Source organism: Mixophyes fleayi, chromosome 12 (assembly GCF_038048845.1).
Source record: "Mixophyes fleayi isolate aMixFle1 chromosome 12, aMixFle1.hap1, whole genome shotgun sequence".
In the NCBI taxonomy this organism is placed as follows: domain Eukaryota; kingdom Metazoa; phylum Chordata; class Amphibia; order Anura; family Limnodynastidae; genus Mixophyes; species Mixophyes fleayi.
This window is the reverse complement of record NC_134413.1, coordinates 9454517-9468105: the sequence shown is the minus strand read 5'-3', so window position 1 is coordinate 9468105 and position 13589 is coordinate 9454517. Positions and strand designations below refer to the sequence as shown.

At 41.7% G+C, this 13589-nt stretch overlaps 1 long non-coding RNA gene across 1 annotated transcript in view; it reads left to right on the top strand.

Moving 5' to 3' along the window:
* The window catches only part of LOC142108827 (uncharacterized), a 28409-nt gene that overhangs the window by 563 nt on the left and 14257 nt on the right, over positions 1-13589 (top strand). The gene's annotated exons all lie outside the window — the stretch shown is intronic.

Genomic DNA, 13589 nt, shown 5'->3' with positions numbered 1-13589 from the left:
TTGCTATAGGCAACATCTCCACTTTTTCAAACCCGCAGTTTAGTAAATATACCCCTTCATCTTTGCATTGATATTTGGAAAAGGGAGCTGACTTTTGGTTGCAGTCCCACATTCTGGAAAAAGATGCGCACCCAGGGGGCATTCCTAAAGTTTCTGCTTGAGGCTACACCAATTCAAAGCAATACCCTTCTCTAAGTAAGAGAAGGCGATCTAGAGGGCAGATTTATTAATTAACGGGGTTTTGCCTCGTTAGTTATCAAATGTCATCGCAACAATGACAAATTATTTTTTGGCCCCATTTAATAAAAAATCATCCCGGGACAGAGTGTTTTTCACTAACCTTAAAACTCCTATTGTCGGTCTCTTCTCTCCGGAGGGGAGAGTAGGTTAGCTGCTGTGAGCGATCCGAAGATCTCTCTACCTCAATGCTCTCCCCATAGGTTTCAATGGCTTATGCCATCTTCAGGTGTTGGGTACGCTTGAACGATGACCACAAATCCGACAACAACAAGCTCTACAAATAAAATCCGAATGTATCCAAAACCGATTGCACAATAAACAGACTTACCTGAAATTCAACGCTGCAGATCTCCGATGGCACCAGCATGCCGACAGCAAGTTATTCCAAATGGACAGGTGTTCGGCACTACAGCCTGATGTCATCGCGACCTCTGTCAATGTTGGGTTAAGTGTTTAAACACTTAACCTGAGGGGTCCCGATATTTGATACTTAATATTGCGGTTATGTTTTGGGGGATTTTCTACTCAAAGTACATTGATAAATAGCGCTTTAGGCTTTACAGCTTGCAGAAAGTTTACCGACCACCGCTGGTGGTCACTATAAAGGCAGAAATATGCTTAGACCTTCTACCTAAAACTGCTTCCAATGGTGTACCTGACCCATATTACTGCCTGAAACCCACCTCAGCCTGTATGAGGAATGACAGACGGAGTAAAAGAGATCAAGGAGAGAGAGACTATTAGTGGAGTAATGTAGATGCAGGAGGAAGCACAAGGTCACTGATCTGTGTCGCTGTGCCCTTCCTCCAGTGGACTGTATGAGGAGAGAGATACAGAACTATCAGGTGAGCACCAACCTTAGTGGAAAGGCCAACTTTGTTTTTATACTATCAGAATGCTTGTTGTATCTGTCTCCTCCCACTCACCTGCATGGAATACCAAGAGAGGAATGAGAAGGAAACCAAATGACCATTTAGGGTCGATGTGAGATAAGGATCTGACCCAAATCCTCACCTTATCAATGAGGGATGTTGGATTTTGTTTAGCACTGGATAGAGAGGACTTGGGGGAGGAAGGGGTGGAGAATAGCAATATGGAGGGCACGTTAGCAAATGGCCAGGAGAGAGGCAACAGGGCAAAGGTATTGGGGCTGTACTTGGGTAATTAAAGGGATTTAAAAGGAGTTTGAGAAAGTCTTGGGTCAGTACGCTGGGAATTTGCAAACTTCCCACTTGACCACACCCAAATAAACTGCAGGACTGTTTATGCCATTATGCTAACATGTCTTTACATCTCAAATAGGACATCTAAGTAGAATGCAGAGTGGTTTTAGCATATTTTAATTATTTCAGGTGGCACCATGGGTACACCCTTTTATTTAAGTTGCAATTGAGGCACACAACACCAGCCTTGTGGGTGGTCCTGTGCAAAGCCAGGGGATCCCCCAGAGCCTGTGAGCCAGGAACGGTGGCCACCCAATGGCTATGGTTATGGTTTTGGCTGAGACTGGTGTTTGCAGCGCTACATCTATGCCACTGTGTTGCAGAATATTTATTAAATAAATCTGTGATCTCTATTTTGTCACATATGTATCCCTGTCTTTTCTGAAATGAAGGCCACGGGCTGGTGTGAACTGTGACTGGAAAAGAAAACAGGGCAACTAATATATAAATTATAAAGTGATTACTTGCAGCACAAGTAGCTACCATAATACAATATGTTATTATACACTACTAAATAAAGAAAAGGTTAATCTGTGATGACAAGTCCTCTAAATAAGAAGACAACGGTGACTTATGGCCGAAGAACTCAGCCTTCATTCCCCAATATATCCTAATTGAAACCAGCAAATCTGTTTATACGTTTAAGAGTAATTAAAACAAAAATTCCTCCAAATGAGGGGGAACTGGTTTTAGCGGGCTGCTCTCTCCTCGCTGGAGACTTGTGGGTTTGGCTTTTATCATACTCGACACTTCCAGGCATTCCCTGTACTGCAGGCTGCTCCGATCGTGGCCCCAGCCGACCAATTTCCTGTTTTTCTGCACATTATTTCTAACCCTCCAAAAAAACAAAGTGGCATTGGTGTTAAAGGTATTTGGAAAGTTCTGTAACGTAGAGAGTAAAAATAAAGTAAAATAACATAACGCAGGTATAGCTACGAGTTTCAGCACAACAACTAAGGGGTAGATTTGTCAAACCTTCTAATAAGTAGCACTGGAGGTGTTGCCCGTAGCAACCAATCAGATCATAGCTATCATTTATCTAGAATGTACTAGATAGCTCATAGCTAGATTCCGAATGGTTGCTACGGGCAACACTTCCTCTCTTCCTTTTTAGAAGGTTTGATAAACTTACCCCTAAGTACAAACTTATCTCCTTTTTTATTTCATTACAGAGGAGCAGTTGTCATGAATAATACACATTACCTGATACAATAGTATATCTGAAAAACCTACCGATCATTCTTATCAGGAATGTATTTTGCTTCATCGATTGCATTTTTAAACCTGTTGCTAATGTCAGTTCCATTCTACGATTATGAAAAGAGGCATTATTTTAAGCTTTTAAAAGAAACTTGCGACAGTGTTTTTTTTTTTTTTTTTTGGGGGGGGGGGGGGGGGTTACTTGATGATCATCATCATTATCATTATATATTTGTATAGCTCCACCAATTCCGTAGCGCTGTACAAAACTCACTGACATCAGTCGCTGCCCCATTGGGGCTTACAGTCTAAACTTCTTCCTTGGCAAGACAGACAGACTAGGGTCAATTTGATAGCAGCCAATTAACCTACCAGTATGTTTTTGGAGTGTGGGAGGAAACCGGAGCACCCGGAGGAAACCCACGCAAACACAGGGGGAACATGCAAACAAGGCAGAAGTGCTAACCACTGAGCCACCACGAAGCCTATATATTCACAATGCACTGAGCTAAACCAATATCCATGAAAACCAATATCCATGAAAATACAACCTATCAATTCACTGCAAACCATTACACTCACTGAGGTACATAGTAGAGACCAAGGGCAGGCTGGGCTAGTGGGCAGAGGGGCATGAGCGCCCGTGGGACGGTCCCATAGTAGGCTACCTTGGGCTGGGTCACTGAGCTACCTGCACTTTTCCCCTTTAAAATGTTCCTAATAGGCTGCTATAGTCGAGTCTTGGGCCCCCCCGGGCTAAAATTTGCCAACCCTCCTCTGGTAGAGACAGACGTTTCGTGAGAATGCAGCCTATCAATTTATTAAAACCAGTGACATAATTGAGGTACCAAGTGGGACTTGGACATTTTGCGGTCTGAACCACTTTTTTAAGAATGCAGGGGAATAATTCAATAGGAACCAGTGACATCACGCTCTCTGTGACTCAGCGATGCCAATGGCTCTTAGTGAATTGATAGACTGCACCCACTTAAATAGTGGTACAGTCCACAAGATGGCCGCATCCACTGCGTGCAGGAGTCTAGAGCCTAAGGGCTAGATTTACCAAACGGCGGGTTTGAAAAAGTGGAGATGTTGCCTATAGCAACCAATCAGATTCTTTCTGTCATTTATTTAGTACATTCTACAAAATGACAGCTAGAATCTGATTGGTTGCTATAGGCAACATCTCCCCTTTTTTAAACCCGCAGTTTAGGAAATCTAGCCCTAAATACGAATTGATAGGGAGCTATCTATAAGCCATTGCTGCCGAGACAAATGTTTTTTAGTCTTCCTAAAAGAACATGTTGGAGTCCTACATAATGATTTGTATTAGCTGTGTGTGGCTATTGCTCTTTTGTGCCTTGAAAACTTATTTACAAGAGACAAATTTCAAGCAGAACAAAGTGTTTTTTTTTTCCCCGAGCTTAATCCACTTTATATAGGGGGTCAATAAAGACAAATTTACAACGCTCCCAAATAAATATTTGACCACAGCCAAGTGTGTGAATGTCGTGTAATCTTAGATCAGCCGGGAATGCTTAGAGAACACCAAATATAATAAATTATAAAGTGATTTTCAAGCCAGGAACGAAGGGCATGAGTGTTAGCATTGGAGAGGAGCATAGTGTGAGGTTAAGAATTGAATCCCTAATATTCTAAACAGTATTTCGGCTTGTGCGGTTTCATAGAAACAGCAAGTTTTATTTTATAAAATGTAGCTATTAACAAATCAGATTGGTTGCTATGAGTTAGAGGGCTGAATAGCGCTGTGAATCATGTGATCAGGAATCGCCCAGCGAGGCCTACTTACGAGAATTTCGTCACCAAAGACCCCCCCAAAGGCAAGTATGTTAAAATAGCAGGGGGTAAATGTATCAAGCTGCAAGTTTCCGGTGGGTTTGAAAAGTGAAGATGTTGCCTATAGCAACCAATTAGATTCTAGGGCCTGATTCATTAAGGATCTTAACTTGAGAAACTTCTTATTTCAGTCTCCTGGACAAAACCATGTAACAATACAAGGGGTGCAAATTAGTATTCTGTTTTGCACATAAATTAAATACTGACTGTTTTTTCATGTAGCACACAAATATCAACTTTAAATTTCAGTGTACAAATAAGCTATCAATTATTTGTGTGCTACATGAAAAAACAGTCAGTATTTAACTTATGTGCAAAACAGAATACTAATTTGCACCCCTTGCATTGTTACATGGTTTTGTCCAGGAGACTGAAATAAGAAGTTTCTCAAGTTAAGATCCTTAATGAATCAGGCCCAAGGTCAACATTCTATATATAACACCGACATTAATTAGTCTCTTCTTTTCTGCCTCTTTTCATATTCTAATCACAGTATCAAACTGTGTGATGTCATACAAAAGGGTGGGGCCTGTCTCTTGAGTACATCTGGTAAGACAGACAGACTGATCAGGTCTGCATCACTTAGTAATGAGAAAGCACAATAAAAAAAATGGAATTGAAAAAGTTTTGTGTAATGAAAAAACGCACAGCAATTACTACCAGTAGTTGTGAATGAGGTTAAGGCATTTGTTCAGCATCTGCAACGTACAGATATCTGTCTACGTGTATTTACCGCAGAATGAAAACATATGTCAGGAAAACACTTCAGCTCTGTCGACAACTTGGCAACTTGTTGAGGAAAATCTGCCAAATTGGCATGACCGGCTGTAGGTCTTGATTAGGCGTCTGCTGCTCCCGAAATAATTATCTCTACTCCTTCAATGAGAACCATGAAAAAGCCAACAAATCTCATCGTGAGGACCATTATGTTATTGGCATTTGGCTAATAACACACATGTGATAGTGATTTCACCAGGCAGGGGGGTTACTGACCTCGCATTGAATACTTAATGCATGAGAATCGCTGCAGACGCAGACCATACATCTCAATAAACGGACAGCTGTTCCCAAGTGGCAATTACTAGTGAAGCTCTACAGAATACCCTTTAATCTGTTAATGTTACTCTACAAGGGATTGTAAAATAACCTAGAAGCAATAAAATTTGTATATAGCCTCATATGTCAGTCAAAGTCCTCTGCTGTGACGTTACTACATCATTTCCTATATATTGTTCAATGCATGCTGTGAAATTGCATTAGATGCATTAGATGCATGAGATGCTGTCATTTTTAATGATGCATCTGACCAGCCTCTTAGTTGACTCAAAAGTGGGCGGGAACAGGACAACCTGTAGCCAATCAGGTCATCGGTATGGTCACTACAGCAGGGGGATGAGTGAGCTGATAATGTGGGAGGCGGTGACTTGTCCAGTCACGTGACCGTGGAAGTGAGGGGCGGGGCTGCATGTGACAGGGGCGTGTCATGATTTGTTCCCCACCCACAGCTGCTACCTTCTGTATCAAGTGTAAAACCGCACCTCTTAGAAAGTAACGGGGGCCCTGACCATATGAGCTTACAATCTGTTTCCTGTCGTTGTAGGTAACTTGTTTGTATCATGATCCCCTCAACATACAACCCTGTGTAATATACATAATTTATGAATAAATACTGCGCAAAACAATTTTTCCTCTACTTGTCATAATCTCCATTACATATCTAAGTGCACAAATACCCAATAAATACATGTATACATTGTATTTATATAAATATGTCATGTAACTATCTACAGTATGTGGGTGTAGAAATACATAGGCCAGGGTTTCCCAAACCCAGTCCTCAGGGCTCCCCAACAGTGCAGGTTTTCCATATCTCCTTGCTGGAGCACAGGTGTAATCATTACTGACTGATACATTGTAACAGATCCACAGGTGCTCCTAATTATGTCACATGTGATCCGGAAAACCTGCACTGTTGGGGAGGACTGGGTTTGGGAAACCCTGACATAGGCAATTCATTCCTATCACAAACGGTGTAGTTTATACAACACAGTGACTGGCGCCAAGCACAATGTTTTGATACTCCTCCTAACATAGAGACCTATGCATTATAGGGACAAAACAATCCCAGACCTGCCCCAAGATCATTCGCCCCCTTTGTGTAAGCCCCACCCCTTTCGAGGCCTTTTATTCGGGACTGTCCTGCCAAAATCGGGAGAGCTGGGACGTCTGTATAAGGCTATTTATTCCTGTCTTAACAATGATATATGTGCCCTCTTCCCCTTAGAATGTAAGCTCTCTAAGGAGCAGGGTCCTTCATACCCTTTGTTTTCATGTCTGCATTTATTTAGTCTACCTTGTATGTACATTTTATGTATGTCCTGTTTTCCCTACTGTACGGCGCTGCGGAGCATTGTAGCGCCTTACAAATCTACGATAATAATAATACCAGAGGTGCTTATGTTAATTGCAATAAATACATAATAAAGATTTCACACGGACGTGAAACATTTACAGTCCATAATGATTGCTCAGATTCACCCAATTTCAGTGCCAAAACAATATACAGCCTATGAATCTATAAGATCTAATAATATCATTGAGGCATGGGGCACTGTGAGCCTCATACGTCAGTGCCCTCCCTAGTTCCTTGTGAAGATCAGAACAGCACCCAGTAAGGCTGCTTTCACTGTGTGTACGTTACAAATACTTTCCCAGCCATTGCCTATACACCCCTTACTACATCACATTACATAACATCAAGGAATAATATTTAAATAAATCTCTAATATTAATATGTACTTAGTTATTCTTCATAAAATAGTAAAAGTCGCATGTTTAGGTGAAGGATTGCAGTGACGCGGTACAGTGAAGGGTGTACGTGAAATTTCACGAGTGGCTCCAGAAAACGTCCTTTCCCTCTATGGGGTTTTGTTTTGCTTTAGAGAAAATGTGAATTTGATTAAGAAAATCTGGACCTGTCTTCTGTTTGCTTCCTGTTTTAAGCACTGGTGTCACTTACAATTGTTTTAGCATTTATAAAACTTTAATAAAATAATGATTTTCATTACCAAGGAAAAATAATATTACTGATGATTACTGGCGACAGTGTTTCAGTCATACTGAAAGGGGGTAATCCGACCGCACTTAAATGGGGAGGAACATGTGATAGCTGAAACACCAGGGGGTAAATGTTTCAAGCTGAGAGTTTTCCGGCGGGTTTGAAAAGCCAATCAGATTCTAGCTATCATTTAGTTAGTACATTCTACAACATGATAGCTAGAATCTGATTGGTTGCTATAGGCAACATCTCCACTTTTAAAACCTGCCGGAAAACTCTCAGCTTGATACATTTACAATTTTATAAACTAATGATTTAGAAGTGTCAGAATTAAGAATATAATGGTAATGTAAGTGAGTGGAATGTGATAGTGTTACAATGAAGGCAGTAGGAGAAGCGGCGGTACGGCGTACCACCGTATACACCCACTTCCAACCCCATGTGTTAAAGTTTGTGAGTAAATATTGTGGCAAAGTGACTGAATTACCATATATGTTTAGCAAAGAATCTCTCACAACTAACAAATACCTCCCAACATTTAGAATCACAGAATCGGGACAAAAAAATTCTCGCTTTCCCCTTCGGACCAAACTCTGTCCACAAACGGGTCAAATCGTGGTTAAACCACACCCACTTTTGCAGGCTACAAATCGGGAAGGCCTGGCAAAATTGGGAGAGCTGCCAGGTTATGATAGCAGGCCACAGGTTGATATTGGAATTGTTTTAGTAAGCACCTTTCTGTGCACTAAGTAGTCTTGTTGTATTGTGCTACTAAGGGACAGTTGGGAGATAGGATAGCCGGCCACAGGTTGTGGCTGCAATGAAGCCTTGAAAACAAGTCAAACCGATCACCTGTTATAATTACTTTTATTAAGGAGGGGGGTCAGATATAGGTAAGGGAAGGACATGGGTTTGACACCTGTCACTCAGACTAGACTAGGGGGAGGAGCTTAGGGTTTAAAAGACTGGTTTTGCCTGTGGACAAAACTGGCCAATCAAACAGAGAGGTAGGTTTAAACCACAATCGGAGCAGCCAGGTGGGAACCTGGTGCTTGTTTTATACTAACCAGCGGAAGTTGCTGTGTGCTTCTACTAACCAGCGGAAGTTGCTGTGTGCTTATACTAACCAGCGGAAGTTACTGTGTGCTTATACTAACCAGCAGAAGGAGAAGCGGCGGTACGGCTTCTACTAACCAGCGGAAGTTGCTGTGTGCTTCTACTAACCAGCGGAAGTTGCTGTGTGCTTCTACTAACCAGCGGAAGTTGCTGTGTGCTTCTACTAACCAGCGGAAGTTACTGTGTGCTTATACTAACCAGCGGAAGTTGCTGTGTGCTTATACTAACCAGCAGAAGGAGAAGCGGCGGTACGGCTTATACTAACCAGGAGAAGTTACTGTGTGCTTATACTAACCAGCAGAAGTTACTGTGTGCTTATACTAACCAGCGGAAGTTACTGTGTGCTTATACTAACCAGCAGAAGTTACTGTGTGCTTATACTAACCAGCGGAAGTTGCTGTGTGCTTATACTAACCAGCAGAAGGAGAAGCGGCGGTACGGCTTATACTAACCAGGAGAAGTTACTGTGTGCTTATACTAACCAGCAGAAGTTACTGTGTGCTTATACTAACCAGCGGAAGTTACTGTGTGCTTATACTAACCAGCAGAAGTTACTGTGTGCTTATACTAACCAGCGGAAGTTGCTGTGTGCTTATACTAACCAGCGGAAGTTACTGTGTGCTTATACTAACCAGCGGAAGTTGCTGTGTGCTTATACTAACCAGCAGAAGTTGCTGTGTGCTTATACTAACCAGCAGAAGTTGCTGTGTGTTTATACTAACCAGCGGAAGTTACTGTGTGCTTATACTAACCAGCGGAAGTTACTGTGTGCTTATACTAACCAGCGGAAGTTGCTGTTTGCTTATACTAACCAGCGGAAGTTGCTGTGTGCTTATACTAACCAGCGGAAGTTGCTGTGTGCTTATACTAACCAGCGGAAGTTGCTGTGTGCTTATACTAACCAGCGGAAGTTGCTGTGTGCTTATACTAACCAGCGGAAGTTGCTGTGTGCTTATACTAACCAGCGGAAGTTGCTGTGTGTTTTATAATAGTCACCAGCATGACTGTGGAAAAACTCAGAGTGGTCTCTAGTAAAGGAAAGTCCAAGCTTTGGAGGGACCTCTAGTTACATCACTGTTCCTCCACTGCCCTTAATGCCATGAGGGTAACATGATAATACAATATTGAGTGCATCCATGGGCACGAAAGCTATATAATGTTGTCTTTATGTTTACTTTTGTGCAGCAAAACTTGATTTTTTGATTGGGAATGCTGGCAGATGTGCTGAAATTTAAATCAACAGTTGTAACTGGCAGGAGTGATGGCTTCCCCGCCATGTCCTTGGGGTATAGCGCTGATCCAGAGCTTTTATACCTGCTCTTAACGGTTATAAACCAGATATTCCATAGGAAGCTGTGTGCTTACCCCAGAGTACATAAAGAGACCGGCATACGATTGTGAGCACTGTAAAGACAGGACTTTAACAAAGCAGTAAAAATGGCAACTGCACTCAGAGCTTAGCACATCGTTTAGGCTAAATCCGTAATTTTTTTTATGCTTGTGTGAATGAGCCCTGGTGTCTATGCAATGATAACTCTAGAAACAGCTATAGAAATAGTAGATTTATCTAATACAGAGGGTCTCAGAGGAAGTTGACCACTGTCACCCAGCTGAGTGACATCACCGAAGCCATTGATTGAAACCTGATAACCTGCCTGCATTTTGTAATGTAATGAAGGAATATTATATGTCTGCATTTAAATGGGCACTTTTACATTATTGTGTCAAGGAGATGTCCACCTATTTAGGTAATTTACCGGTAATACCCCCAGATGTCAGAGTAGCAGGCATCCAATGCCAGCATGGTGGCTCAGTGGTTAGGTTTTCTACCTCACAGCGCTGGGGTCATGAGTTCGATTCCCGACCATGGCCTTATCTGTGTGGAGTTTGTATGTTCTCCCTGTGTTTGCGTGGGTTTCCTCCCACACTCCAAAAACCTACTAGTAGGTTAGTTGGATGCTATTAAATTGACCTTAGTCTCTCTTGGTGTATGGGTATGTTAGGGAAATTACACTGTAAGCTCCAATGGGGCAGTGACTCTTGTGAGTTCTCTGTACAATGCTGCCAAATTAGTGGCGCTATATAAATAGCTGATGATGATGTCATCCACCCTCCTGGCAGCTAACGGCTGATTACCCTGTTAGAAGAATTTTGAAATTACGTTCGTTTGACACATTGTTGCACCTGAGTAAACCACTAATTGGTCATTGGTACAAATCAAAGTTCCAAATCAGCTAGGTGAGTTGGGTTTACAAGTAAAATACTTTTACGGGTGGAAAAGAGTGATTCCCTAAACTTTTAAAAACAAGACATTTTCTTTTTTTTAATTTATTTGACAATAAGGGGATATTTTTACATCAAGTTTTTTTTAACTTATTTCCTTCCACTTCATAAACTTTTAGCTATGTGTAAGAACTTTCTGTTGAGTTTATTTGAAAGTGAAGCCTCAACAACAAGTGAACAGGACTCTTTGCCCCGACTTGCACAGAAAATCCTCTGCAGAGTTACTGTAACGACAATTTGCTTACATCCGAGTGGAACATGGCAATAATACAACCTTTTCCTCTCGCTGTTGTGAGCCATAAACTAAGGATCAACTGTGCTTAAATTTCCCCTGCAACCCTTCCTGTGCAGTGATAATGAAAAATGCTGAATTTAGCTGTCAGTTTCATAAGGCAGTGTTAGAACATACAGCCAACGGAGTTAACCGATTGGCTAGAGACCTCTATCTCCTTTTTAAGGTATTAAATACTGCATTAGATAACAAAACACAGCTGCTGTTATGCTTTGCATCATCCAATAAAAAGAAGTCAATTATTAAACAAAGTTAAAAAACGGAGCAGCCACAGCCAACTTGTGTTTTAAAAATTAAAACTATGTACTGAACAAACAATTTGCTGTTAGGAAGAACCTCGGACAAGAATTTGTGCCTCAACAACTCCAAAAAAACACGAACAACTTGGCTGCTTTTTAATTGAATTTAGTTCTATAACACAGAGCAAATTTAATGAGTCTGTATAATACAGGCATCCCCGTGCCTAATAATATTGCGAAATGGGACTTTTAAAACGAGTGCAAAGGGATTAAATTTTGCTTATATGCTAACTATATACATAGGAAAAAAAACAACCTGGCACACGTTGGGACTTCAATTAACAAATGATGATATAATGCCACAAATCAGTATGAAACTCAGGATATTACATTGGGTTGGTGCGATTTAAATTGAGTTTTGGAACTAGATGTAAAGTTTTGACAGGCAGAGGAGGGGTGTGAAGGTACACTCTGCTATTGTAGACCTAAGTGGCTGAAAATCTCTACATCTATGTACCTTAAATGACTCTAGGGGGTAAATGTATCAAGCTGAGAGTTTTTCGGCGGGTTTGAAAAAACCAATCAGATTCTAGCTATCATTTGTTCAGTACATTCTACAAAATGATAGCTAGAATCGGATTGGTTGCTATAGGCGACATCTCCACTTTTCAAACTCGTCAGAAAACTCTCAGCTTGATACATTTACCCCTAGATCTCAATCAACATCTGTCTCGCAGCTACTTGATGTTGAGCAGAACAGGCAAAAAATGTGGCCAGACAATGGCCGTGCTCTGACCAATGTCCGATCCGGTAACTACGTGCCATAATATCCGGAGAGTAGGATATGTCGAATTTAGCCAACAAAGGTTATGGACAAATTAGATATTAGGTGATCGGGGTCAGGTCAAGCAACCACTTGTGTACAGGACTCTTCGCATATTAAATATGTAGATATTGGGAGATGGAGACGACATTTGGGCTCTCTAGTATATGCATAGTACACAATATAGATGCGTATAATGACTAAGTGATTTATTAAGCAGAAGGTTTATATTGTTGCAAGGGCTGGCTGGTAAACTTTAGCCAGTAGCCTATTAAGAAAAAAATGCACTTAGCCCAGTGAACCAGCCCAAGGTTGCCCACTATGGGACCAGTCCAGGGGGGCATATGCCCCCTGATCCCCAGCCCCTCTGGTATTGATACAATAAACCTTTGAGGATCTATCTTACCACTGGTACACACCCCAATAAAAAAACAAGGTTTAATGACCGCAAAAGTTCACCTGTCTCCTGCACAAAATAGAAGAAGCAATTTTGTGGTCTTGGGAACGCAGCTTATTAATTCACTAGGAGTCACTCAGGCAACGAAAATCTCTATTCTTGGATAACCCTCCCACTCCATCCAATTAGCTTAACTGTGAGTGTTTCATGCCCAGGGACCCTGCACTTCAGGAGAAACTCGCCCTATTGGGCAGCAGGTGGCTCAGTGGTTAGCACTGGGGTCATGAGTTCAATTCCCGAGCATGGCCTTATCTGTATGGAGTTTGTATGTTCTCCCCGTGTTTGCGTGGGTTTCCTCCAGGGGCTCCGGTTTCCTCCCACACTCTAAAAACATACTGGTAGGTTAATTGGCTGCTATTAAATTGACCCTAGTCTGTCTGTGTGTGGGTGTATGTTAGGAATTTAGATTGTAAGCTCCAATGGGGCAGGGACTGATGTGAGTTCTCTGTACAGAGCTGCGGAATTAGCACGCTATATAAATGGTAATAATAAATAATAATATTGGGTCCCGCCCTCCCATGATGGTTCAGGATTCACAAACTGACATTTGAATGTAAAGTACTGCAGACAGGGGCTGTAGACATAGCCATTGGCAAAGTAACATTCTCATATTTTCGTTTTGTCCATCCTCTGCTAGGATATACAGTTGGATGTACCTGTCAGTGTGTTTCCAGGACTTCAGGGAAAGCTCTGCACACCTTCCAGAGACGACAGACAATGGACCTCATTTAGAGTCGGACGCAAAGTCCGTTTTAAGTGCATCCCACAAAAAAACCCTACCACGCATGTGCAGAAAGCACC